General features: G+C 36.1%; 1 pseudogene; it reads right to left on the reverse strand.

The window, feature by feature from the left end:
* Window positions 1–14577: 14577 nt before the first annotated feature.
* On the reverse strand, window positions 14578–15104 carry LOC128309275 (uncharacterized; annotated as a pseudogene).
* Window positions 15105–23595: the final 8491 nt, after the last annotated feature.

Below are 23595 nucleotides of genomic sequence, written 5' to 3' on the forward strand. Positions count from 1 at the left end.
ATGAGTTTTCATGCAAAAACTGTCTATTTCAACTAACTTTGTCCATCCAAAACGAACTTTGTACTTTGCTATGAAGTTCCACCAGGAATGAGTTTTCATGCAAAAACTGTCTATTTCAACTTAATTCGTCCATCCAAAACGAACTTTGTACTTTACTATGAAGTTCCACCAGGAATGAGTTTTCATACAAAAACTGTCTATTTCAACTTAATTCGTCCATCCAAAACGAACTTTGTACTTTGCTATGAAGTTCCACCAGGAATGAGTTTTTATGCAAAAACTGTCTATTTCAACTTAATTCGTCCATCCAAAACGAACTTTGTACTTTGCTATGAAGTTCCACCAGGAATGAGTTTTCATGCAAAAACTGTCTATTTCAACTTAATTCGTCCATCCAAAACGAACTTTGTACTTTACTATGAAGTTCCACCAGGAATGAGTTTTTATGCAAAAACTGTCTATTTCAACTTAATTCGTCCATCCAAAACGAACTTTGTACTTTGCTATGAAGTTCCACCAGGAATGAGTTTTCATGCAAAAACTGTCTATTTCAACTAACTTTGTCCATCCAAAACGAACTTTGTACTTTGCTATGAAGTTCCACCAGGAATGAGTTTTCATGCAAAAACTGTCTATTTCAACTAACTTTGTCCATCCAAAACGAACTTTGTACTTTGCTATGAAGTTCCACCAGGAATGAGTTTTCATGCAAAAACTGTCTATTTCAACTTAATTCGTCCATCCAAAACGAACTTTGTACTTTACTATGAAGTTCCACCAGGAATGAGTTTTCATGCAAAAACTGTCTATTTCAACTAAATTGATCCATCCAAAACGAACTTTGTACTTTGCTATGAAGTTCCACCAGGAATGAGTTTTTATGCAAAAACTGTCTATTTCAACTTAATTCGTCCATCCAAAACGAACTTTGTACTTTGCTATGAAGTTCCACCAGGAATGAGTTTTCATGCAAAAACTGTCTATTTCAACTAACTTTGTCCATCCAAAACGAACTTTGTACTTTGCTATGAAGTTCCACCAGGAATGAGTTTTCATGCAAAAACTGTCTATTTCAACTAACTTTGTCCATCCAAAACGAACTTTGTACTTTGCTATGAAGTTCCACCAGGAATGAGTTTTCATGCAAAAACTGTCTATTTCAACTAACTTTGTCCATCCAAAACGAACTTTGTACTTTGCTATGAAGTTCCACCAGGAATGAGTTTTCATGCAAAAACTGTCTATTTCAACTTAATTCGTCCATCCAAAACGAACTTTGTACTTTACTATGAAGTTCCACCAGGAATGAGTTTTCATACAAAAACTGTCTATTTCAACTTAATTCGTCCATCCAAAACGAACTTTGTACTTTGCTATGAAGTTCCACCAGGAATGAGTTTTCATGCAAAAATTATCTATTTCAACTAACTTTGTCCATCCAAAACGAACTTTGTACTTTGCTATGAAGTTCCACCAGGAATGAGTTTTCATGCAAAAACTGTCTATTTCAACTTAATTCGTCCATCCAAAACGAACTTTGTACTTTGCTATGAAGTTCCACCAGGAATGAGTTTTCATGCAAAAACTGTCTATTTCAACTAACTTTGTCCATCCAAAACGAACTTTGTACTTTGCTATGAAGTTCCACCAGGAATGAGTTTTCATGCAAAAACTGTCTATTTCAACTAAATTGATCCATCCAAAACGAACTTTGTACTTTGCTATGAAGTTCCACCAGGAATGAGTTTTCATGCAAAAACTGTCTATTTCAACTAAATTGATCCATCCAAAACGAACTTTGTACTTTGCTATGAAGTTCCACCAGGAATGAGTTTTTATGCAAAAACTGTCTATTTCAACTTAATTCGTCCATCCAAAACGAACTTTGTACTTTGCTATGAAGTTCCACCAGGAATGAGTTTTCATACAAAAACTGTCTATTTTAACTTAATTCGTCCATCCAAAACGAACTTTGTACTTTGCTATGAAGTTCCACCAGGAATGAGTTTTCATGCAAAAATTATCTATTTCAACTAACTTTGTCCATCCAAAACGAACTTTGTACTTTGCTATGAAGTTCCACCAGGAATGAGTTTTCATGCAAAAACTGTCTATTTCAACTTAATTCGTCCATCCAAAACGAACTTTGTACTTTGCTATGAAGTTCCACCAGGAATGAGTTTTCATGCAAAAACTGTCTATTTCAACTAACTTTGTCCATCCAAAACGAACTTTGTACTTTGCTATGAAGTTCCACCAGGAATGAGTTTTCATGCAAAAACTGTCTATTTCAACTAAATTGATCCATCCAAAACGAACTTTGTACTTTGCTATGAAGTTCCACCAGGAATGAGTTTTTATGCAAAAACTGTCTATTTCAACTAACTTTGTAAATCCAAAACGAACTTTGTACTTTACTATGAAGTTCCACCAGGAATGAGTTTTCATACAAAAACTGTCTATTTCAACTTAATTCGTCCATCCAAAACGAACTTTGTACTTTGCTATGAAGTTCCACCAGGAATGAGTTTTCATGCAAAAACTGTCTATTTCAACTAACTTTGTCCATCCAAAACGAACTTTGTACTTTGCTATGAAGTTCCACCAGGAATGAGTTTTCATGCAAAAACTGTCTATTTCAACTTAATTCGTCCATCCAAAACGAACTTTGTACTTTGCTATGAAGTTCCACCAGGAATGAGTTTTCATGCAAAAATTATCTATTTCAACTAACTTTGTCCATCCAAAACGAACTTTGTACTTTGCTATGAAGTTCCACCAGGAATGAGTTTTCATGCAAAAACTGTCTATTTCAACTTAATTCGTCCATCCAAAACGAACTTTGTACTTTGCTATGAAGTTCCACCAGGAATGAGTTTTTATGCAAAAACTGTCTATTTCAACTAAATTGATCCATCCAAAACGAACTTTGTACTTTGCTATGAAGTTCCACCAGGAATGAGTTTTTATGCAAAAACTGTCTATTTCAACTAAATTGATCCATCCAAAACGAACTTTGTACTTTGCTATGAAGTTCCACCAGGAATGAGTTTTTATGCAAAAACTGTCTATTTCAACTAAATTGATCCATCCAAAACGAACTTTGTACTTTCCTATGAAGTTCCACCAGGAATGAGTTTTCATGCAAAAACTGTCTATTTCAACTAAATTGATCCATCCAAAACGAACTTTGTACTTTGCTATGAAGTTCCACCAGGAATGAGTTTTTATGCAAAAACTGTCTATTTCAACTAACTTTGTCCATCCAAAACGAACTTTGTACTTTGCTATGAAGTTCCACCAGGAATGAGTTTTCATGCAAAAACTGTCTATTTCAACTAAATTGATCCATCCAAAACGAACTTTGTACTTTGCTATGAAGTTCCACCAGGAATGAGTTTTCATGCAAAAACTGTCTATTTCAACTAACTTTGTCCATCCAAAACGAACTTTGTACTTTGCTATGAAGTTCCACCAGGAATGAGTTTTCATGCAAAAACTGTCTATTTCAACTAAATTGATCCATCCAAAACGAACTTTGTACTTTGCTATGAAGTTCCACCAGGAATGAGTTTTTATGCAAAAACTGTCTATTTCAACTAAATTGATCCATCCAAAACGAACTTTGTACTTTGCTATGAAGTTCCACCAGGAATGAGTTTTCATGCAAAAACTGTCTATTTCAACTAACTTTGTCCATCCAAAACGAACTTTGTACTTTGCTATGAAGTTCCACCAGGAATGAGTTTTTATGCAAAAACTGTCTATTTCAACTAAATTGATCCATCCAAAACGAACTTTGTACTTTGCTATGAAGTTCCACCAGGAATGAGTTTTTATGCAAAAACTGTCTATTTCAACTAAATTGATCCATCCAAAACGAACTTTGTACTTTCCTATGAAGTTCCACCAGGAATGAGTTTTCATGCAAAAACTGTCTATTTCAACTAACTTTGTCCATCCAAAACGAACTTTGTACTTTGCTATGAAGTTCCACCAGGAATGAGTTTTCATGCAAAAACTGTCTATTTCAACTAAATTGATCCATCCAAAACGAACTTTGTACTTTGCTATGAAGTTCCACCAGGAATGAGTTTTCATGCAAAAACTGTCTATTTCAACTAACTTTGTCCATCCAAAACGAACTTTGTACTTTGCTATGAAGTTCCACCAGGAATGAGTTTTCATGCAAAAACTGTCTATTTCAACTAAATTGATCCATCCAAAACGAACTTTGTACTTTGCTATGAAGTTCCACCAGGAATGAGTTTTCATGCAAAAACTGTCTATTTCAACTAACTTTGTAAATCCAAAACGAACTTTGTACTTTACTATGAAGTTCCACCAGGAATGAGTTTTCATACAAAAACTGTCTATTTCAACTTAATTCGTCCATCCAAAACGAACTTTGTACTTTGCTATGAAGTTCCACCAGGAATGAGTTTTCATGCAAAAACTGTCTATTTCAACTAACTTTGTCCATCCAAAACGAACTTTGTACTTTGCTATGAAGTTCCACCAGGAATGAGTTTTTATGCAAAAACTGTCTATTTCAACTAAATTGATCCATCCAAAACGAACTTTGTACTTTGCTATGAAGTTCCACCAGGAATGAGTTTTTATGCAAAAACTGTCTATTTCAACTAAATTGATCCATCCAAAACGAACTTTGTACTTTCCTATGAAGTTCCACCAGGAATGAGTTTTCATGCAAAAACTGTCTATTTCAACTAACTTTGTCCATCCAAAACGAACTTTGTACTTTGCTATGAAGTTCCACCAGGAATGAGTTTTCATGCAAAAACTGTCTATTTCAACTAAATTGATCCATCCAAAACGAACTTTGTACTTTGCTATGAAGTTCCACCAGGAATGAGTTTTCATGCAAAAACTGTCTATTTCAACTAACTTTGTCCATCCAAAACGAACTTTGTACTTTGCTATGAAGTTCCACCAGGAATGAGTTTTCATGCAAAAACTGTCTATTTCAACTAAATTGATCCATCCAAAACGAACTTTGTACTTTGCTATGAAGTTCCACCAGGAATGAGTTTTCATGCAAAAACTGTCTATTTCAACTAAATTGATCCATCCAAAACGAACTTTGTACTTTGCTATGAAGTTCCACCAGGAATGAGTTTTCATGCAAAAACTGTCTATTTCAACTAACTTTGTCCATCCAAAACGAACTTTGTACTTTGCTATGAAGTTCCACCAGGAATGAGTTTTCATGCAAAAACTGTCTATTTCAACTAAATTGATCCATCCAAAACGAACTTTGTACTTTGCTATGAAGTTCCACCAGGAATGAGTTTTCATGCAAAAACTGTCTATTTCAACTAAATTGATCCATCCAAAACGAACTTTGTACTTTGCTATGAAGTTCCACCAGGAATAAGTTTTCATGCAAAAACTGTCTATTTCAACTTAATTCGTCCATCCAAAACGAACTTTGTACTTTGCTATGAAGTTCCACCAGGAATGAGTTTTCATGCAAAAACTGTCTATTTCAACTTAATTCGTCCATCCAAAACGAACTTTGTACTTTGCTATGAAGTTCCACCAGGAATGAGTTTTTATGCAAAAACTGTCTATTTCAACTAACTTTGTAAATCCAAAACGAACTTTGTACTTTGCTATGAAGTTCCACCAGGAATGAGTTTTCATACAAAAACTGTCTATTTCAACTTAATTCGTCCATCCAAAACGAACTTTGTACTTTGCTATGAAGTTCCACCAGGAATGAGTTTTCATGCAAAAACTGTCTATTTCAACTAACTTTGTCCATCCAAAACGAACTTTGTACTTTGCTATGAAGTTCCACCAGGAATGAGTTTTCATGCAAAAACTGTCTATTTCAACTAAATTGATCCATCCAAAACGAACTTTGTACTTTGCTATGAAGTTCCACCAGGAATGAGTTTTCATGCAAAAACTGTCTATTTCAACTAACTTTGTCCATCCAAAACGAACTTTGTACTTTGCTATGAAGTTCCACCAGGAATGAGTTTTCATGCAAAAACTGTCTATTTCAACTAAATTGATCCATCCAAAACGAACTTTGTACTTTGCTATGAAGTTCCACCAGGAATGAGTTTTCATGCAAAAACTGTCTATTTCAACTAACTTTGTCCATCCAAAACGAACTTTGTACTTTGCTATGAAGTTCCACCAGGAATGAGTTTTCATGCAAAAATTATCTATTTCAACTAACTTTGTCCATCCAAAACGAACTTTGTACTTTGCTATGAAGTTCCACCAGGAATGAGTTTTCATGCAAAAACTGTCTATTTCAACTAAATTGATCCATCCAAAACGAACTTTGTACTTTGCTATGAAGTTCCACCAGGAATGAGTTTTCATGCAAAAACTGTCTATTTCAACTAACTTTGTCCATCCAAAACGAACTTTGTACTTTGCTATGAAGTTCCACCAGGAATGAGTTTTCATGCAAAAACTGTCTATTTCAACTAAATTGATCCATCCAAAACGAACTTTGTACTTTGCTATGAAGTTCCACCAGGAATGAGTTTTCATGCAAAAACTGTCTATTTCAACTTAATTCGTCCATCCAAAACGAACTTTGTACTTTGCTATGAAGTTCCACCAGGAATGAGTTTTCATGCAAAAACTGTCTATTTCAACTTAATTCGTCCATCCAAAACGAACTTTGTACTTTGCTATGAAGTTCCACCAGGAATGAGTTTTTATGCAAAAACTGTCTATTTCAACTAACTTTGTAAATCCAAAACGAACTTTGTACTTTGCTATGAAGTTCCACCAGGAATGAGTTTTCATACAAAAACTGTCTATTTCAACTAAATTGATCCATCCAAAACGAACTTTGTACTTTGCTATGAAGTTCCACCAGGAATGAGTTTTCATGCAAAAACTGTCTATTTCAACTAACTTTGTCCATCCAAAACGAACTTTGTACTTTGCTATGAAGTTCCACCAGGAATGAGTTTTCATGCAAAAACTGTCTATTTCAACTAAATTGATCCATCCAAAACGAACTTTGTACTTTGCTATGAAGTTCCACCAGGAATGAGTTTTCATGCAAAAACTGTCTATTTCAACTAAATTGATCCATCCAAAACGAACTTTGTACTTTGCTATGAAGTTCCACCAGGAATGAGTTTTCATGCAAAAATTATCTATTTCAACTAACTTTGTCCATCCAAAACGAACTTTGTACTTTGCTATGAAGTTCCACCAGGAATGAGTTTTCATGCAAAAACTGTCTATTTCAACTAACTTTGTCCATCCAAAACGAACTTTGTACTTTGCTATGAAGTTCCACCAGGAATGAGTTTTCATGCAAAAACTGTCTATTTCAACTAACTTTGTCCATCCAAAACGAACTTTGTACTTTGCTATGAAATTCCACCAGGAATGAGTTTTCATGCAAAAACTGTCTATTTCAACTAAATTGATCCATCCAAAACGAACTTTGTACTTTGCTATGAAGTTCCACCAGGAATGAGTTTTCATGCAAAAACTGTCTATTTCAACTAACTTTGTCCATCCAAAACGAACTTTGTACTTTGCTATGAAGTTCCACCAGGAATGAGTTTTCATGCAAAAACTGTCTATTTCAACTAAATTGATCCATCCAAAACGAACTTTGTACTTTGCTATGAAGTTCCACCAGGAATGAGTTTTCATGCAAAAATTATCTATTTCAACTAACTTTGTCCATCCAAAACGAACTTTGTACTTTGCTATGAAGTTCCACCAGGAATGAGTTTTCATGCAAAAACTGTCTATTTCAACTAAATTGATCCATCCAAAACGAACTTTGTACTTTGCTATGAAGTTCCACCAGGAATGAGTTTTCATGCAAAAACTGTCTATTTCAACTAACTTTGTCCATCCAAAACGAACTTTGTACTTTGCTATGAAGTTCCACCAGGAATGAGTTTTCATGCAAAAACTGTCTATTTCAACTAAATTGATCCATCCAAAACGAACTTTGTACTTTGCTATGAAGTTCCACCAGGAATGAGTTTTTATGCAAAAACTGTCTATTTCAACTAACTTTGTAAATCCAAAACGAACTTTGTACTTTGCTATGAAGTTCCACCAGGAATGAGTTTTCATGCAAAAACTGTCTATTTCAACTAACTTTGTCCATCCAAAACGAACTTTGTACTTTGCTATGAAGTTCCACCAGGAATGAGTTTTCATGCAAAAACTGTCCATTTCAACTTAATTCGTCCATCCAAAACGAACTTTGTACTTTGCTATGAAGTTCCACCAGGAATGAGTTTTCATGCAAGAACTGTCTATTTCAACTAACTTTGTCCATCCAAAACGAACTTTGTACTTTGCTATGAAGTTCCACCAGGAATGAGTTTTTATGCAAAAACTGTCTATTTCAACTAACTTTGTAAATCCAAAACGAACTTTGTACTTTGCTATGAAGTTCCACCAGGAATGAGTTTTCATGCAAAAACTGTCTATTTCAACTAACTTTGTCCATCCAAAACGAACTTTGTACTTTGCTATGAAGTTCCACCAGGAATGAGTTTTCATGCAAAAACTGTCTATTTCAACTAAATTGATCTATCCAAAACGAACTTTGTACTTTGCTATGAAGTTCCACCAGGAATGAGTTTTCATGCAAAAACTGTCTATTTCAACTAAATTGATCCATCCAAAACGAACTTTGTACTTTGCTATGAAGTTCCACCAGGAATGAGTTTTTATGCAAAAACTGTCTATTTCAACTAACTTTGTAAATCCAAAACGAACTTTGTACTTTGCTATGAAGTTCCACCAGGAATGAGTTTTCATGCAAAAACTGTCTATTTCAACTAAATTGATCCATCCAAAACGAACTTTGTACTTTGCTATGAAGTTCCACCAGGAATGAGTTTTCATGCAAAAACTGTCTATTTCAACTAACTTTGTCCATCCAAAACGAACTTTGTACTTTGCTATGAAGTTCCACCAGGAATGAGTTTTCATGCAAAAACTGTCTATTTCAACTAAATTGATCCATCCAAAACGAACTTTGTACTTTGCTATGAAGTTCCACCAGGAATGAGTTTTTATGCAAAAACTGTCTATTTCAACTAACTTTGTAAATCCAAAACGAACTTTGTACTTTACTATGAAGTTCCACCAGGAATGAGTTTTCATACAAAAACTGTCTATTTCAACTTAATTCGTCCATCCAAAACGAACTTTGTACTTTGCTATGAAGTTCCACCAGGAATGAGTTTTCATGCAAAAACTGTCTATTTCAACTAAATTGATCCATCCAAAACGAACTTTGTACTTTGCTATGAAGTTCCACCAGGAATGAGTTTTTATGCAAAAACTGTCTATTTCAACTTACTTTGTAAATCCAAAACGAACTTTGTACTTTACTATGAAGTTCCACCAGGAATGAGTTTTCATACAAAAACTGTCTATTTCAACTTAATTCGTCCATCCAAAACGAACTTTGTACTTTGCTATGAAGTTCCACCAGGAATGAGTTTTCATGCAAAAATTATCTATTTCAACTAACTTTGTCCATCCAAAACGAACTTTGTACTTTGCTATGAAGTTCCACTAGGAATGAGTTTTCATGCAAAAACTGTCTATTTCAACTAAATTGATCCATCCAAAACGAACTTTGTACTTTGCTATGAAGTTCCACCAGGAATGAGTTTTTATGCAAAAACTGTCTATTTCAACTAACTTTGTAAATCCAAAACGAACTTTGTACTTTACTATGAAGTTCCACCAGGAATGAGTTTTCATACAAAAACTGTCTATTTCAACTTAATTCGTCCATCCAAAACGAACTTTGTACTTTGCTATGAAGTTCCACCAGGAATGAGTTTTCATGCAAAAATTATCTATTTCAACTAACTTTGTCCATCCAAAACGAACTTTGTACTTTGCTATGAAGTTCCACCAGGAATGAGTTTTCATGCAAAAACTGTCTATTTCAACTAAATTGATCTATCCAAAACGAACTTTGTACTTTGCTATGAAGTTCCACCAGGAATGAGTTTTCATGCAAAAACTGTCTATTTCAACTAAATTGATCCATCCAAAACGAACTTTGTACTTTGCTATGAAGTTCCACCAGGAATGAGTTTTTATGCAAAAACTGTCTATTTCAACTAACTTTGTAAATCCAAAACGAACTTTGTACTTTGCTATGAAGTTCCACCAGGAATGAGTTTTCATGCAAAAACTGTCTATTTCAACTAACTTTGTCCATCCAAAACGAACTTTGTACTTTGCTATGAAGTTCCACCAGGAATGAGTTTTCATGCAAAAACTGTCTATTTCAACTAAATTGATCCATCCAAAACGAACTTTGTACTTTGCTATGAAGTTCCACCAGGAATGAGTTTTCATGCAAAAACTGTCTATTTCAACTAAATTGATCCATCCAAAACGAACTTTGTACTTTGCTATGAAGTTCCACCAGGAATGAGTTTTTATGCAAAAACTGTCTATTTCAACTAACTTTGTAAATCCAAAACGAACTTTGTACTTTGCTATGAAGTTCCACCAGGAATGAGTTTTCATGCAAAAACTGTCTATTTCAACTTAATTCGTCCATCCAAAACGAACTTTGTACTTTGCTATGAAGTTCCACCAGGAATGAGTTTTTATGCAAAAACTGTCTATTTCAACTAACTTTGTAAATCCAAAACGAACTTTGTACTTTGCTATGAAGTTCCACCAGGAATGAGTTTTCATGCAAAAACTGTCTATTTCAACTAACTTTGTCCATCCAAAACGAACTTTGTACTTTGCTATGAAGTTCCACCAGGAATGAGTTTTCATGCAAAAACTGTCTATTTCAACTAAATTGATCCATCCAAAACGAACTTTGTACTTTGCTATGAAGTTCCACCAGGAATGAGTTTTCATGCAAAAACTGTCTATTTCAACTAAATTGATCCATCCAAAACGAACTTTGTACTTTGCTATGAAGTTCCACCAGGAATGAGTTTTTATGCAAAAACTGTCTATTTCAACTAACTTTGTAAATCCAAAACGAACTTTGTACTTTACTATGAAGTTCCACCAGGAATGAGTTTTCATACAAAAACTGTCTATTTCAACTTAATTCGTCCATCCAAAACGAACTTTGTACTTTGCTATGAAGTTCCACCAGGAATGAGTTTTCATGCAAAAATTATCTATTTCAACTAACTTTGTCCATCCAAAACGAACTTTGTACTTTGCTATGAAGTTCCACCAGGAATGAGTTTTCATGCAAAAACTGTCTATCTCAACTAACTTTGTCCATCCAAAACGAACTTTGTACTTTGCTATGAAGTTCCACCAGGAATGAGTTTTCATGCAAAAACTGTCTATTTCAACTAACGTTGTCCATCCAAAACGAACTTTGTACTTTGCTATGAAGTTCCACCAGGAATGAGTTTTTATGCAAAAACTGTCTATTTCAACTAACTTTGTAAATCCAAAACGAACTTTGTACTTTGCTATGAAGTTCCACCAGGAATGAGTTTTCATGCAAAAACTGTCTATTTCAACTAACTTTGTCCATCCAAAACGAACTTTGTACTTTGCTATGAAGTTCCACCAGGAATGAGTTTTCATGCAAAAACTGTCTATTTCAACTAAATTGATCCATCCAAAACGAACTTTGCACTTTGCTATGAAGTTCCACCAGGAATGAGTTTTCATGCAAAAACTGTCTATTTCAACTAAATTGATCCATCCAAAACGAACTTTGTACTTTGCTATGAAGTTCCACCAGGAATGAGTTTTTATGCAAAAACTGTCTATTTCAACTAACTTTGTAAATCCAAAACGAACTTTGTACTTTGCTATGAAGTTCCACCAGGAATGAGTTTTCATGCAAAAACTGTCTATTTCAACTTAATTCGTCCATCCAAAACGAACTTTGTACTTTGCTATGAAGTTCCACCAGGAATGAGTTGTCATGCAAAAACTGTCTATCTCAACTAACTTTGTAAATCCAAAACGAACTTTGTACTTTGCTATGAAGTTCCACCAGGAATGAGTTTTCATGCAAAAACTGTCTATTTCAACTAACTTTGTCCATCCAAAACGAACTTTGTACTTTGCTATGAAGTTCCACCAGGAATGAGTTTTCATGCAAAAACTGTCTATTTCAACTAACTTTGTCCATCCAAAACGAACTTTGTACTTTGCTATGAAGTTCCACCAGGAATGAGTGTTGTTTATTAACAGCGGTCCTCGTTTGACAGCAGACAGCGGGGCGAAAAAGACTGTCGAGAGAGAGGGCGAAACGATACGTCGGTCAGGCTTAGGGCCGTTCATCCGAACCGCTCGATCCTTCGGAGGTTCGGATGAATCTAGGAAGGAGTAATGACCGCTATCGGGAGGAAAGAAAAGGGATAAAAGTGCGTGCAAAGAGGCACCAGGCCTCTTTTTATCGCAGAAAGCAGAATTGAATTTTTTAATGTTTTAAAATAAAGCTAGATATTAAAGAAACTTCTAGCTTTCTTAATCGACGAAAAGGGCATCGTTGCTGGACGCAACATGTCTATTTCAACTAACTTTGTCCATCCGATACGAACTTTGTACTTTGCTATGAAGTTCCACCAGGAATGAGTTTTCATGCAAAAACTGTCTATTTCAACTAACTTTGTCCATCCAAAACGAACTTTGTACTTTGCTATGAAGTTCCACCAGGAATGAGTTTTCATGCAAAAACTGTCTATTTCAACTAACTTTGTCCATCCAAAACGAACTTTGTACTTTGCTATGAAGTTCCACCAGGAATGAGTTTTCATGCAAAAACTGTCTATTTCAACTAAATTGATCCATCCAAAACGAACTTTGCACTTTGCTATGAAGTTCCACCAGGAATGAGTTTTCATGCAAAAACTGTCTATTTCAACTAAATTGATCCATCCAAAACGAACTTTGTACTTTGCTATGAAGTTCCACCAGGAATGAGTTTTTATGCAAAAACTGTCTATTTCAACTAACTTTGTAAATCCAAAACGAACTTTGTACTTTACTATGAAGTTCCACCAGGAATGAGTTTTCATACAAAAACTGTCTATTTCAACTTAATTCGTCCATCCAAAACGAACTTTGTACTTTGCTATGAAGTTCCACCAGGAATGAGTTTTCATGCAAAAATTATCTATTTCAACTAACTTTGTCCATCCAAAACGAACTTTGTACTTTGCTATGAAGTTCCACCAGGAATGAGTTTTCATGCAAAAACTGTCTATTTCAACTAAATTGATCCATCCAAAACGAACTTTGTACTTTGCTATGAAGTTCCACCAGGAATGAGTTTTCATGCAAAAACTGTCTATTTCAACTAACTTTGTCCATCCAAAACGAACTTTGTACTTTGCTATGAAGTTCCACCAGGAATGAGTGTTGTTTATTAACAGCGGTCCTCGTTTGACAGCAGACAGCGGGGCGAAAAAGACTGTCGAGAGAGAGGGCGAAACGATACGTCGGTCAGGCTTAGGGCCGTTCATCCGAACCGCTCGATCCTTCGGAGGTTCGGATGAATCTAGGAAGGAGTAATGACCGCTATCGGGAGGAAAGAAAAGGGATAAAAGTGCGTGCAAAGAGGCACCAGGCCTCTTTTTATCGCAGAAAGCAGAATTGAATTTTTTAATGTTTTAAAATAAAGCTAGATATTAAAGAAACTTCTAGCTTTCTTAATCGACGAAAAGGGCATCGTTGCTGGACGCAACAGTTTAAAAAATCGGTAGGTACCATTTTCTAGGATGTTTTTCAATACACTCCTTTTTAGATAGTTTTTTTACATAGCCCTTGTTGATGTGTTCATTCAATACCTGTTCCATCTTTTTTCGGAGATTTTCGTCTTTTGCCATCCGTCGTTCTAAACACTCCAAACGTCGTAAAGCCATCGATCGGTTATTGGGCAATTTCACGTCGTCATACCGCCACAATAAACCGGTGACATAGCGCTCTCCCTGCAATTCGGTGTTAGTTCGAAGCAGCATACTTGCTCGTTCATCGTCATTAGAAAGTCTTCTTATCTTGCCCATGCATCGCGGTTCTTCTAATGCAAAGCTACCTTTTAGTGCTTGATCAACCTTGATTTCTATGTCCTGGCACTCACAAAGCTGAGCTGTCCATATTTACAGAAGTACAAAAAACGGAATTCCCAGAAGAATACCAGCGCCTTCTGGAAGAAAAGTCAGGTACGAACCAAAATAAAAAGAGCATTAATAAACATGATCCTCTTTTTAGACGCAGCGCTTACATCGACGAAAACGATATTTTACGTGTACGTGGAAGAATCGATGCCTGTCGTTATGTAGGTGACGATACAAAGAGGCCGATAATTCTTCCAAAAAGGTCCTGGGTGACTGATCTGGTGGTAGCAGAATTTCACTGGAAATATAAACACCAAAATCATCAAACGGTCATGAACGAAGTGCGGCAGCGGTTTGACATACCTGCATTAAGAAGCGCGTGTCACAGAGTGAGAAGCAATTGCTTTATATGCAGGATTCGACAAGCGTTCCCAAGATCGCCCGTAATGAATGAGTTGCCTCTAGCACGATTGTCACCGTTCACCAGACCGTTTTCCTATACCGGAATTGATTACTTTGGCCCCTTTTTGGTTGCTAACGGACGTAGACAAGAGAAACGCTGGGGCGTACTGTTTACGTGCCTAACAATTCGAGCAATACATATAGAGGTAGCCTATAGTTTGAATACGAGCGCCTGCATCATCGCACTACGCAATTTCATCGCGCGCAGAGGTACTCCGATCGAAATCGTGACGGACCGAGGAACAAATTTCATCGGCGCTGATCGTGAGTTGAAGGACGCTGCTAAGCAAATTGACTACGAAGAGCTGATTGATGCAGTATATCTTCCCGATACGAAGTGGAGATACAACCCTCCTGGAGCTCCACACTTCGGCGGTGCATGGGAGAGATTGGTACAATCTGTAAAACGCACTCTTTCCAGTATGCAGTTTACGAGAACACCAACAGACGCTATTTTCGCCAACTGGTTGATCGAGGTCGAACACATAGTCAACACGCGTCCACTAACACACGTATCAGTTGATAATGAAGAAGAAGCTCCACTAACACCCAATCATTTTCTACTGGGATCATCTTCTGGGGCAAAAGCAATAAATAAGTTTGACGACTCTTCCGCAGCATTAAAAAACAGCTGGAAAACATCACAACTTTATACGGATCAGTTTTGGCGACGGTGGGTAGCCTCATACTTGCCTACGCTTACTCGTCGCAGCAAATGGTTTCAGCCTCAACCACCTCTGATGGAAGGAGACCTAGTGCTAGTGGTGGATGACGCTCTACCAAGAGGATGTTGGCCCAAAGGAAGAATCGTCAAGCTAATACCATCGAAAGACGGCGTAGTTCGTCGAGTGCATGTGCAGTTAGGAAACCGGAAGATTTTGGAACGACCTGCTGTAAAAATCGCAACTATTAACGTTGAACCGCACGGAGGTGTTTAACGTGGTCAAACACCGGGGGCCAGTGTTGTTTATTAACAGCGGTCCTCGTTTGACAGCAGACAGCGGGGCAAAAAAGACTGTCGAGAGAGAGGGCGAAACGATACGTCGGTCAGGCTTAGGGCCGTTCATCCGAACCGCTCGATCCTTCGGAGGTTCGGATGAATCTAGGAAGGAGTAATGACCGCTATCGGGAGGAAAGAAAAGGGATAAAAGTGCGTGCAAAGAGGCACCAGGCCTCTTTTTATCGCAGAAAGCAGAATTGAATTTTTTAATGTTTTAAAATAAAGCTAGATATTAAAGAAACTTCTAGCTTTCTTAATCGACGAAAAGGGCATCGTTGCTGGACGCAACATGTCTATTTCAACTAACTTTGTCCATCCGATACGAACTTTGTACTTTGCTATGAAGTTCCACCAGGAATGAGTTTTCATGCAAAAACTGTCTATTTCAACTAACTTTGTCCATCCAAAACGAACTTTGTTCTTTGCTATGAAGTTCCACCAGGAATGAGTTTTCATGCAAAAACTGTCTATCTCAACTAACTTTGTCCATCCAAAACGAACTTTGTACTTTGCTATGAAGTTCCACCAGGAATGAGTTTTCATGCAAAAACTGTCTATTTCAACTAACGTTGTCCATCCAAAACGAACTTTGTACTTTGCTATGAAGTTCCACCAGGAATGAGTTTTTATGCAAAAACTGTCTATCTCAACTAACTTTGTCCATCCAAAACGAACTTTGTACTTTGCTATGAAGTTCCACAAGGAATGAGTTTTCATGCAAAAACTGTCTATTTCAACTAACTTTGTCCATCCAAAACGAACTTTGTTCTTTGCTATGAAGTTCCACCAGGAATGAGTTTTCATGCAAAAACTGTCTATTTCAACTTAATTCGTCCATCCGATTCGAACTTTGTACTTTGCTATGAAGTTCCACCAGGAATGAGTTTTCATGCAAAAACTGTCTATTTCAACTAAATTGATCCATCCAAAACGAACTTTGTACTTTGCTATGAAGTTCCACCAGGAATGAGTTTTCATGCAAAAACTGTCTATTTCAACTAACTTTGTCCATCCAAAACGAACTTTGTACTTTGCTATGAAGTTCCACCAGGAATGAGTTGTCATGCAAAAACTGTCTATCTCAACTAACTTTGTCCATCCAAAACGAACTTTGTACTTTGCTATGAAGCTCCACCAGGAATGAGTTTTCATGCAAAAACTGTCTATTTCAACTAACTTTGTCCATCCAAAACGAACTTTGTTCTTTGCTATGAAGTTCCACCAGGAATGAGTTTTTATGCAAAAACTGTCTATCTCAACTAACTTTGTCCATCCAAAACGAACTTTGTACTTTGCTATGAAGTTCCACAAGGAATGAGTTTTCATGCAAAAACTGTCTATTTCAACTAACTTTGTCCATCCAAAACGAACTTTGTTCTTTGCTATGAAGTTCCACCAGGAATGAGTTTTCATGCAAAAACTGTCTATTTCAACTAACTTTGTCCATCCAAAACGAACTTTGTTCTTTGCTATGAAGTTCCACCAGGAATGAGTTTTCATGCAAAAACTGTTTATTTCAACTTAATTCGTCCATCCGATTCGAACTTTGTACTTTGCTATGAAGTTCCACCAGGAATGAGTTTTCATGCAAAAACTGTCTATTTCAACTAACGTTGTCCATCCAAAACGAACTTTGTACTTTGCTATGAAGTTCCACCAGGAATGAGTTGTCATGCAAAAACTGTCTATTTCAACTAACTTTGTCCATCCAAAACGAACTTTGTTCTTTGCTATGAAGTTCCACCAGGAATGAGTTTTCATGCAAAAATTGTCTATCTCAACTAACTTTGTCCATCCAAAACGAACTTTGTACTTTGCTATGAAGTTCCACCAGGAATGAGTTTTCATGCAAAAACTGTCTATTTCAACTAACGTTGTCCATCCAAAACGAACTTTGTTCTTTGCTATGAAGTTCCACCAGGAATGAGTTTTCATGCAAAAATTGTCTATCTCAACTAACTTTGTCCATCCAAAACGAACTTTGTACTTTGCTATGAAGTTCCACCAGGAATGAGTTTTCATGCAAAAACTGTCTATTTCAACTAACGTTATCCATCCAAAACGAACTTTGTACTTTGCTATGAAGTTCCACCAGGAATGAGTTGTCATGCAAAAACTGTCTATTTCAACTAACTTTGTCCATCCAAAACGAACTTTGTTCTTTGCTATGAAGTTCCACCAGGAATGAGTTTTCATGCAAAAATTGTCTATCTCAACTAACTTTGTCCATCCAAAACGAACTTTGTACTTTGCTATGAAGTTCCACCAGGAATAAGTTTTCATGCAAAAACTGTCTATTTCAACTAACGTTGTCCATCCAAAACGAACTTTGTTCTTTGCTATGAAGTTCCACAAGGAATGAGTTTTCATGCAAAAATTGTCTATCTCAACTAACTTTGTCCATCCAAAACGAACTTTGTACTTTGCTATGAAGTTCCACCAGGAATGAGTTTTCATGCAAAAACTGTCTATTTCAACTAACGTTGTCCATCCAAAACGAACTTTGTACTTTGCTATGAAGTTCCACCAGGAATGAGTGTTTATGCAAAAACTGTCTATCTCAACTAACTTTGTCCATCCAAAACGAACTTTGTTCTTTGCTATGAAGTTCCACCAGGAATGAGTTTTCATGCAAAAACTGTCTATTTCAACTTAATTCGTCCATCCGATTCGAACTTTGTACTTTGCTATGAAGTTCCACCAGGAATGAGTTTTCATGCAAAAACTGTCTATTTCAACTAACTTTGTCCATCCAAAACGAACTTTGTACTTTGCTATGAAGTTTCACCAGGAATGAGTTTTTATGCAAAAACTGTCTATTTCAACTAACTTTGTCCATCCAAAACGAACTTTGTACTTTGCTATGAAGTTCCACCAGGAATGAGTTTTTATGCAAAAACTGTCTATTTCAACTAACTTTGTCCATCCAAAACGAACTTTGTACTTTGCTATGAAGTTCCACCAGGAATGAGTTTTCATGCAAAAACTGTCTATTTCAACTAACTTTGTCCATCCAAAACGAACTTTGTACTTTGCTATGAAGCTATACCAGGAATGAGTTTTCATGCAAAAACTGTCTATTTCAACTTAATTCGTCCATCCAAAACGAACTTTGTTCTTTGCTATGAAGTTCCACCAGGAATGAGTTTTTATGCAAAAACTGTCTATCTCAACTAACTTTGTCCATCCAAAACGAACTTTGTACTTTGCTATGAAGTTCCACAAGGAATGAGTTTTCATGCAAAAACTGTCTATTTCAACTAAATTGATCCATCCAAAACGAACTTTGTACTTTGCTATGAAGTTCCACCAGGAATGAGTTTTCATGCAAAAACTGTCTATTTCAACTAACTTTGTCAATCCAAAACGAACTTTGTACTTTGCTATGAAGTTCCACCAGGAATGAGTTTTTATGCAAAAACTGTCTATTTCAACTAACTTTGTCCATCCAAAACGAACTTTGTACTTTGCTATGAAGTTCCACAAGGAATGAGTTTTCATGCAAAAACTGTCTATTTCAACTAACTTTGTCCATCCAAAACGAACTTTGTTCTTTGCTATGAAGTTCCACCAGGAATGAGTTTTCATGCAAAAACTGTCTATTTCAACTTAATTCGTCCATCCGATTCGAACTTTGTACTTTGCTATGAAGTTCCACCAGGAATGAGTTTTCATGCAAAAACTGTCTATTTCAACTAACTTTGTCCATCCAAAACGAACTTTGTAGTTTGCTATGAAGTTCCACCAGGAATGAGTTTTCATGCAAAAACTGTCTATTTCAACTTAATTCGTCCATCCGATTCGAACTTTGTACTTTGCTATGAAGTTCCACCAGGAATGAGTTTTCATGCAAAAACTGGCTATTTCAACTAAATTGATCCATCCAAAACGAACTTTGTTCTTTGCTATGAAGTTCCACCAGGAATGAGTTTTCATGCAAAAACTGTCTATTTCAACTTAATTCGTCCATCCGATTCGAACTTTGTACTTTGCTATGAAGTTCCACCAGGAATGAGTTTTCATGCAAAAACTGTCTATTTCAACTAACGTTGTCCATCCAAAACGAACTTTGTACTTTGCTATGAAGTTCCACCAGGAATGAGTTTTCATGCAAAAACTGTCTATTTCAACTAACTTTGTCCATCCAAAACGAACTTTGTTCTTTGCTATGAAGTTCCACCAGGAATGAGTTTTCATGCAAAAACTGTCTATCTCAACTAACTTTGTCCATCCAAAACGAACTTTGTACTTTGCTATGAAGTTCCACCAGGAATGAGTTTTCATGCAAAAACTGTCTATTTCAACTAACTTTGTCCATCCAAAACGAACTTTGTTCTTTGCTATGAAGTTCCACCAGGAATGAGTTTTCATGCAAAAACTGTCTATCTCAACTAACTTTGTCCATCCAAAACGAACTTTGTTCTTTGCTATGAAGTTCCACCAGGAATGAGTTTTTATGCAAAAACTGTCTATTTCAACTAACTTTGTCCATCCAAAACGAACTTTGTACTTTGCTATGAAGTTCCACAAGGAATGAGTTTTCATGCAAAAACTGTCTATTTCAACTAACTTTGTCCATCCAAAACGAACTTTGTTCTTTGCTATGAAGTTCCACCAGGAATGAGTTTTCATGCAAAAACTGTCTATTTCAACTTAATTCGTCCATCCGATTCGAACTTTGTACTTTGCTATGAAGTTCCACCAGGAATGAGTTTTCATGCAAAAACTGTCTATTTCAACTAACTTTGTCCATCCAAAACGAACTTCGTACTTTGCTATGAAGTTCCACCAGGAATGAGTTTTCATGCAAAAACTGTCTATTTCAACTAACTTTGTCCATCCAAAACGAACTTTGTACTTTGCTATGAAGTTCCACCAGGAATGAGTTTTCATGCAAAAACTGTCTATCTCAACTAACTTTGTCCATCCAAAACGAACTTTGTACTTTGCTATGAAGTTCCACCAGGAATGAGTTTTCATGCAAAAACTGTCTATTTCAACTAACTTTGTCCATCCAAAACGAACTTTGTACTTTGCTATGAAGTTCCACCAGGAATGAGTTTTCATACAAAAACTGTCTATTTCAACTAAATTGATCCATCCAAAACGAACTTTGTACTTTGCTATGAAGTTCCACCAGGAATGTGTTTTTATGCAAAAACTGTCTATTTCAACTAACTTTGTCCATCCAAAACGAACTTCGTTCTTTGCTATGAAGTTCCACCAGGAATGAGTTTTCATGCAAAAACTGTCTATTTCAACTTAATTCGTCCATCCGATTCGAACTTTGTACTTTGCTATGAAGTTCCACCAGGAATGAGTTTTCATGCAAAAACTGTCTATTTCAACTAACTTTGTCCATCCAAAACGAACTTCGTACTTTGCTATGAAGTTCCACCAGGAATGAGTTTTCATGCAAAAACTGTCTATTTCAACTAAATTGATCCATCCAAAACGAACTTTGTACTTTGCTATGAAGTTCCACCAGGAATGTGTTTTTATGCAAAAACTGTCTATTTCAACTAACTTTGTCCATCCAAAACGAACTTTGTACTTTGCTATGAAGTTCCACCAGGAATGAGTTTTCATGCAAAAACTGTCTATTTCAACTAACTTTGTCCATCCAAAACGAACTTTGTACTTTGCTATGAAGTTCCACCAGGAATGAGTTTTCATGCAAAAACTGTCTATTTCAACTAAATTGATCCATCCAAAACGAACTTTGTACTTTGCTATGAAGTTCCACCAGGAATGAGTTTTTATGCAAAAACTGTCTATTTCAACTAACTTTGTCCATCCAAAACGAACTTTGTACTTTGCTATGAAGTTCCACCAGGAATGAGTTTTCATGCAAAAACTGTCTATTTCAACTAACTTTGTCCATCCAAGACGAACTTTGTACTTTGCTATGAAGTTCCACCAGGAATGAGTTTTCATGCAAAAACTGTCTATTTCAACTAACTTTGTCCATCCAAAACGAACTTTGTACTTTGCTATGAAGTTCCACCAGGAATGAGTTTTCATGCAAAAACTGTCTATTTCAACTAACTTTGTCCATCCAAAACGAACTTTGTACTTTGCTATGAAGTTCCACCAGGAATGAGTTTTCATGCAAAAACTGTCTATTTCAACTAACTTTGTCCATCCAAAACGAACTTTGTACTTTGCTATGAAGTTCCACCAGGAATGAGTTTTCATACAAAAACTGTCTATTTCAACTAAATTGATCCATCCAAAACGAACTTTGTACTTTGCTATGAAGTTCCACCAGGAATGAGTTGTCATGCAAAAACTGTCTATTTCAACTAACTTTGTCCATCCAAAACGAACTTTGTTCTTTGCTATGAAGTTCCACCAGGAATGAGTTTTCATGCAAAAACTGTCTATCTCAACTAACTTTGTCCATCCAAAACGAACTTTGTACTTTGCTATGAAGTTCCACCAGGAATGAGTTTTCATGCAAAAACTGTCTATTTCAACTAACTTTGTCCATCCAAAACGAACTTTGTACTTTGCTATGAAGTTCCACCAGGAATGAGTTTTCATGCAAAAATTGTCTATTTCAACTAACTTTGTCCATCCAAAACGAACTTTGTACTTTGCTATGAAGTTCCACCAGGAATGAGTTTTCATGCAAAAACTGTCTATTTCAACTAACTTTGTCCATCCAAAACGAACTTTGTACTTTGCTATGAAGTTCCACCAGGAATGAGTTTTCATGCAAAAACTGTCTATTTCAACTAACTTTGTCCATCCAAAACGAACTTTGTACTTTGCTATGAAGTTCCACCAGGAATGAGTTTTTATGCAAAAACTGTCTATCTCAACTAACTTTGTCCATCCAAAACGAACTTTGTACTTTGCTATGAAGTTTCACCAGGAATGAGTTTTCATACAAAAACTGTCTATTTCAACTAAATTGATCCATCCAAAACGAACTTTGTACTTTGCTATGAAGTTCCACCAGGAATGAGTTTTCATGCAAAAACTGTCTATTTCAACTAACTTTGTCCATCCAAAACGAACTTTGTACTTTGCTATGAAGTTCCACCAGGAATGAGTTTTCATGCAAAAACTGTCGTTTTCAACTAACTTTGTCCATCCAAAACGAACTTTGTACTTTGCTATGAAGTTCCACCAGGAATGAGTTGTCATGCAAAAACTGTCTATTTCAACTAACTTTGTCCATCCAAAACGAACTTTGTACTTTGCTATGAAGTTCCACCAGGAATGAGTTTTCATGCAAAAACTGTCTATTTCAACTAACTTTGTCCATCCAAAACGAACTTTGTACTTTGCTATGAAGTTCCACCAGGAATGAGTTTTCATGCAAAAACTGTCGTTTTCAACTAACTTTGTCCATCCAAAACGAACTTTGTTCTTTGCTATGAAGTTCCACCAGGAATGAGTTTTCATGCAAAAACTGTCTATTTCAACTAACTTTGTCCATCCAAAACGAACTTTGTACTTTGCTATGAAGTTCCACCAGGAATGAGTTTTCATGCAAAAACTGTCTATTTCAACTTAATTCGTCCATCCGATTCGAACTTTGTACTTTGCTATGAAGTTTCACCAGGAATGAGTTTTCATACAAAAACTGTCTATTTCAACTAAATTGATCCATCCAAAACGAACTTTGTACTTTGCTATTAAGTTCCACCAGAAGTGTGTTTTCATACAAAAACTGTCTATTTCAACTAAATTGATCCATCCAAAACGAACTTTGTACTTTGCTATGAAGTTCCACCAGGAATGAGTTTTTATGCAAAAACTGTCTATTTCAACTAACTTTGTCCATCCAAAACGAACTTTGTACTTTGCTATGAAGTTCCACCAGGAATGAGTTTTCATGCAAAAACTGTCTATTTCAACTAAATTGATCCATCCAAAACGAACTTTGTTCTTTGCTATGAAGTTCCACCAGGAATGAGTTTTCATGCAAAAACTGTCTATTTCAACTAACTTTGTCCATCCAAAACGAACTTTGTACTTTGCTATGAAGTTCCACCAGGAATGAGTTGTCATGCAAAAACTGTCTATTTCAACTAACTTTGTCCATCCAAAACG

This window comes from Anopheles moucheti, unplaced genomic scaffold (assembly GCF_943734755.1).
Source record: "Anopheles moucheti unplaced genomic scaffold, idAnoMoucSN_F20_07 putative_Y_2, whole genome shotgun sequence".
Classification (NCBI taxonomy): Eukaryota; Metazoa; Arthropoda; class Insecta; order Diptera; family Culicidae; genus Anopheles; species Anopheles moucheti.